At 48.0% G+C, this 6,193-nt stretch overlaps 1 long non-coding RNA gene across 1 annotated transcript in view; it reads left to right on the top strand.

Annotated features, from left to right (window-relative positions):
* Positions 1-2,180: 2,180 nt before the first annotated feature.
* The window catches only part of LOC134101028 (uncharacterized), a 131,505-nt gene continuing 127,492 nt past the window's right edge, over positions 2,181-6,193 (top strand). The window contains exon 1 of the long non-coding RNA XR_009941340.1: positions 2,181-2,222. This is a non-coding gene — a long non-coding RNA (uncharacterized LOC134101028). The remainder of the gene's footprint in view (positions 2,223-6,193) is intronic.

Raw genomic sequence — 6,193 nt, 5'->3', positions numbered from 1 at the left:
CATAGTGCAAAACCAATCAGAAATATTTAAATTCCAAAAACATTTTAAAAATAACATATGGTCTTTCAAACATATACAGTCTTTGCTTTCAATGTGTTCAACGTGTAGCTCCTTCAGTCAGGTTGCACACACACACACACACACACACACACACACACACACACACACACACACACACACACACACACACACACACACACCATGCATTGCTCTAGAAGGGCCCCTTATATGGCAATGCCTGGTCAAAAAAAGCATTATTGCATTTATTTGAATTTTGATGAAACAAAATGGTTTAAATGTATGATCAAATATCAGTTTCCATTATAATCAATATATACAATTAGAATATTTCACTGCAGTTTGAAAATTAAAAAAAAACTCTAAAAACTCTACAAACTCTGTGTGTTATCACAGTAGACATTATCCACATAATACCCAACACATAATACGATGGACACACCATATAGGATACATACATAAACACGTTCCAGGTCCTGGTCTCAGAAGAGCGTGTGTTCTGTCAGGTTCAGTCGCTTGTGGCACCAAGTACAACTGGCAGTGCGGGAGAGGAGAGGTGCACTCTCAAAACAACACATCGTGTCGTCCCTGTCTGGACACGTGTTATGGATATGTGTAGAAAACAACACAAGTTATGTTATTTGCTGGACGGACACACACACACACACACACACACACACACACACACACACAGACTATTATTATTATTATTATTATTATTATTATGAATAATATTTTTTTTTTGACTTTTAAGACTATTCTTTGACTATTGCCCTTCTGTGCTTGCATTTGCTATTCCTGTTTGCTTGTGCGTATGTAAAGCATATTGAATTAACTCTGTGTAGGAAATGCGACATATACTGTAAATAAAGTTGATTTGACTTGACACACACACACAAACGATACCTACCAAACTGCTACGAGACATGATTCATTATACAGCTTTAACAATGAAACAGTATAGATATCTAAAACAAATTCATCAATATCAACGACATCACAACTAAAATGCAAGCAACATGTACTGTATGGTAGTACATTCATTCTAAAAGTTCAACTGTTATGTTTAAAAATAATTGTATTTATAAATTGAACAGTCAAGAGCAGCAATGAGCCGTTTTAACACTGCAATAGTGAATCACAACACCCAAGGGTAAAGTCAGTGCCCTGTATTTAACTCTATCTGTGTGTAACCAGTGCCCTGTATTTAACTCTATCTGTGTGAAACCAGTGTTAACTGCTGAGCATTGGTTTCACACAGTTAGAGTGTTAACTTTTGAGTTAGATAATTTTAACACTAAATTGTATTATTTAGATTTTTTTTTTAAAGAAAAAAGTTACATCAAAATACAAAAATGATGATAATCAGGTCAAATATTTCCTGAAGTTCTAAACTATTTTATTCTCTAATACTGTATAAGATTATAATACTTTTTAAGAGTAAGATATGTTTTTAACTGAATAATTCTAAGCAATGTTTTAAATAAAAGAAACGGAAACATAAATAAAAATCGAACATTTAGCATCTGCTTTAAGAATGATATCATACTGTATAGAGAAAGCCCTAGTGAATGACACCTAGTGTATGAGAAAATACACTCACACTGAGTATGTGTGTTCTCTGTCCCAATAAGCCTGTATTAAAGAGCACGGTGAGTGTATGGGAGAACACGAGTATGTGTGTTCTCTGTCCCAATAAGCCTGTATTAACCCCTTAATTGATTACAGTTCTAGCTTCTAACCTCACGTCCGTAGAGCACAAGCACCCGCGCGCCCCAAGCTGTTTCTCCTCAAAGCCCGCGGAGCAGCGTCTGAAGTGGGGACCCTCGGGATCAGATGGGGGGGGGGCAGGCGTGGGGTACAGCTCTTAAAGAGCTTTATCACCCCTCCAACCACCCGCCCACACTCCACCCCACCAGCAAACACACCCACCCACACACACACACGCACGCACACACACATATTCCCCTTGCGCTGTTGTGTTTAAATGCAGCGCTAACGAGCCAGTGCCCTGTGGAGCCTCAGAGCAGGACCCCACGCGCCGCGGCGTCCCAGCCCATCTCACGCAGCCGTGTGTGTGTGTGTGTGTGTGTGTGTGTGTGTGTGTGTGTGTGTGTGTGTGTGTGAGTGTGTGTGTCCCAGCCCATCTCCAGCAGCCGTGCGTGTGTGTGTGTGTGTGTGTGTGTGCGCGTGTGTGTGTGTGTGTGTGTGGCGTGCGTGGGCAGGAGAGAGCAGGGACACGGCCCCCCTGACCCAGGCAGCCTGCCAGTCATTTATCACTCCGCTTGCCCCTCTCCTCTGGCTCTGGCCCCTGTGTGTGTGTGTGTGTGTGTGTGTGTGTGTGTGTGTGTGTGTGTGTGTGTGTGGCAGACCAATCAGCAGGGGGGCCATTGTTCCTAAATACAGACACGCGCCGTGCGGGCCGTTGAACAATGACACCATGTTGTTATCTGGGGAAAGGGCCTCGCCCGCACTACAATCTACCCACATCAATATGGCGTACGGGACTGTGCCAGTGTGTGTGTGTGAGTGTGTGTGTGTAACATGTGTGTGGGAGTTTCCTTCATTTTCCCCCCTCTCCACTCCCTCTCCCCCTCTCTCCCTCTCTCCCCCTCTCTCCTCCTCTCCCCCTCTCTCTCCCTCTCTCTCCCCTCCTCTCTCCCTCTCCCTCTCTCTCCCCCTCTCTCTCCCTCTCCTCCTCTCCCCCTCTCTCCTCCTCTCCTCCTCTCCCCCTCTCTCCTCCTCTCCTCCTCTCCCCCTCTCTCCCTCTCTCCTCCTCTCCCCCTCTCTCTCCCCCTCTCTTGTCAGGTCGAGTGCCGATGAAGAATGGTCTCTCCCCGCGGTGTAATAATTGAAAAGTGTGGCGTCTGAGGGAGCCATCTGTGTCTGTGTGCAATGAGAGTCCATGAGGGCCAGACTGCCCCCCCCCCCCCACCTAGCCCCCCCGGGAGCTGTTAACACCTCATAGACACGAGGGCCCCCCAGGGACCACAGCGGAGGGGGGTGTGTGTGGGGGGGTCATGGGGTGGCCGTGAGGGGATGGAGGGGGGGAGCAGGCAGCAAGTGTGCTGCACATGGTACTAATGAGAAAGCAGGTGATTATTCCAACCTGCACCAAAATACACACACACACACACACACACACACACACACACCTGGGGCGATGATTACAGGCTCCGCTCCGTTGAGCTATGCTCCGACTCCGGGCCCCTCAGCTCTCCTCTGCTGCTCCGGCTGGACGGAGGGGGTGTGTGGGGGGTGGGTGGGGTGTGGGGGGTGGGTGTGTGTGGGGGGGGGGGGGTGTGGGGTGGGTGTGTGGGGGGTGTATGGGTGTGTATACGGGTGTGTGGGGGGTGTATGGGGGTGTAGGGGTGTGTATGGGGGTGTTGGGTGGGTGTGGTGTATGGGTGTGTACAGGGGTGTGTGGGGGGTGTATGGGGGTGTAGAGGTGTGTGTGGGGTGTGGGGGGTGGGTGGGGTGTATGGGTGTATAGGGGTGTGTAACGTATAAGCAGGCAACTTGTGAACAAGCCATGCCATCTTATTTCCCATTTCACACACACACACACACACACACAACACGCAATATCACACAGCACACCAGCCCAAGAAAGAGACAAAGAGTGTTGAAGGAATGAATGAATCCTAATGAAGAATGAATGCAGAATCATGCTGCGGCGGCGTGATGGAGAGCCCCTCCTCCTGATGGATCGAGCGCCAGCGCCGCTAAAAACATGCTAATGTGTGCGCCGATTAGTTGGATCGCCATAACAACAGCGCGCTCATTAATCTGCGATATGAGCAAACGCGTCAGAGCACAGCCGCTAATGGCGACGTCGCCCGGGACACTGGAGCACATGACTAGGCTCGGCTCTGGGTGGCTGCGTGTGTGTGTGTGTGTGTGTGTGTGTGTGTGTGTGTGCGGGGTGTGTGTGTACGGGGTGTGTGTCTACTCTTCACCTGCTCAGGGATGCTGTAAAAGATTGCTGGGCTTGGTTGAGGTGTGTGCGGGGTGTGTGTGGGGGTTTACCAAGTGGAGCGTTGATATACCAAACAGCTCCAGTATTCTCAGTGTTGAATTAAACTCTGATTAGTTTTCAAAATGACATTCTCTATTTAATTATTAAGAGGTTTATTAGGATATTCATCTAAATGTTTCTAAAATTTCAGAAATTAAATTGAAGTCACACATATAAAAGAATATATTTTATACAATGCAGTGCCATTTCATCAAGCGGGACAATTTAGTTTATTTTTTAGGACACAAATATTAGATAGATGTTGTCTTTAAATAATTATCATTCAAATAAATGAAAGCAATCTACAACCATATACCACTACAAACTACTATTCTGATATAATCTTTTACCATATACAGTATACCACTACACACTGCTATTCTGATATCATCTAGAACTATTTCTAAAGCGGATATTTCCAGTCCTTGATTATGATTGGCTGAATTGCATTCGATGCCATTGTAAAACCCAACAACACATACACCTTGACCACATTTCGTTGTGTAGTAATACGCTAATAGTAATGCTGTACTCTTGTGTGATACTGCAGTGCTCTACAGTGATACGCTAACAGTAATGCGCTAGCACCACGCTGCACAGTAATGCGCTAGCACCACGCTGTACAGTAATGCGCTAGCACCACGCTGTACAGTAATGCGCTAGCACCACGCTGTACAGTAATGCGCTAACAGTAATGCGCTAGCACCACGCTGTACAGTAATGCGCTAGCACCACGCTGTACAGTAATGCACCACGCTGTACAGTAATGCGCTAGCACCACGCTGTACAGTAATGCGCTAGCACCACGCTGTACAGTAATGCGCTAACACCACGTTGTACAGTAATGCACCACGCTGTACAGTAATGCGCTAGCACCACGCTGTACAGTAATGCGCTAGCACCACGCTGTACAGTAATGCGCTAGCACCACGCTGTACAGTTATGCGCTAACACCACGCTGTACACTCAGTAATGCGCTAGCACCACGCTGTACAGTAATGCACCACGCTGCACAGTAATGCACTATAGCACCACGCTGCACAGTAATGCACTAGCACCAGCACCACGCTGTACAGTAATGCACCACGCTGCACAGTTATGCGCTAGCACCACGCTGTACAGTAATGCGCTAGCACCACGCTGTACAGTAATGCGCTAACACCATGCTGTACAGTAATGCACTAGCACCACACTGTACTCTTGTCTTGATACTGCAGAGCTCCATCTGAGGATGTTTCAGAGCTTTTCAGAAATTCTGCACAGAATCCTCCCTTCCCTGCCCACTGTAGGGGCATCAGAGCTCCATCAAATGCCCTGGTGTTCCTTCCTACCCCTGGGGGGTAAGAGTGCAGCCCGGGGGCAATTGTTCCGGGTGACAGTAGGTCATTTTCTTCTGTTTTTTTCAGTTGGCAGTTACTGCCTTTTTGCTTTGTAGGGCAGAGTAGATGTGCTAATTGATTTCTTCCCCAATCTGGACCTTAATCCCCTCAACACAGCAGCCCACCATCCAGACACCCATGTGTGGGACCTGCTCCTCCTCTTCCTCCTCCTCCACCTCCTCCTCCTCTCTGTAGCCAGTGAACCGGCCACCCCTGTGCAGTACTCTTCATCTTCGTCTTTTTTGTCGAATTCTTCCTCCTCCTCCTCCTCCTCCTCTCTGTAGCCAGTCAACTGGCCACCCCTGTGCAGTACTCTTCATCTTTGTCTTTTTTGTCGAATTCTTCCTCCTCCTCCTCCTGCTCCTCCTCCTCCTCCTCTTCCTCCTCCTCTCTGTAGCCAGTTAACCGGCCACCCCTGTGCAGTAGTCTTCATCTTTGTCTTTTTTGTCGAATTCTTCCTCCTCCTCCTCCTCCTCCTCCCTGGTGTGTTGAGGTGCTCTGTGGTGTTGTGCCTCTTTAGGGTTGCTCCATTAGGCGGTCTAGTAGTGGGAGTGTGTGTGCGTGTGTGTGTGTGTGTGTGTGTGTGTGTGTGTGTGTGTGTAAGCTGACGTGTAGGACCCTGGGGAAGTGTTATTGTCAGAGCTGATTTACTCCGGCCATCTGACACCAGCAGCAGCAGCAACAGCTAGGAGGACACCAGACCTCAGGGTACACACACACACACGCACGCACGCATGCACGCACGCACGCACGCACACACACACACACGCACGCACAC

The sequence above is a fragment of the Sardina pilchardus genome, chromosome 14 (assembly GCF_963854185.1).
Source record: "Sardina pilchardus chromosome 14, fSarPil1.1, whole genome shotgun sequence".
In the NCBI taxonomy this organism is placed as follows: Eukaryota; Metazoa; Chordata; class Actinopteri; order Clupeiformes; family Clupeidae; genus Sardina; species Sardina pilchardus.
Note: the sequence above shows the minus strand (reverse complement) of the source record. Positions and strands in the feature narration are given on the sequence as shown.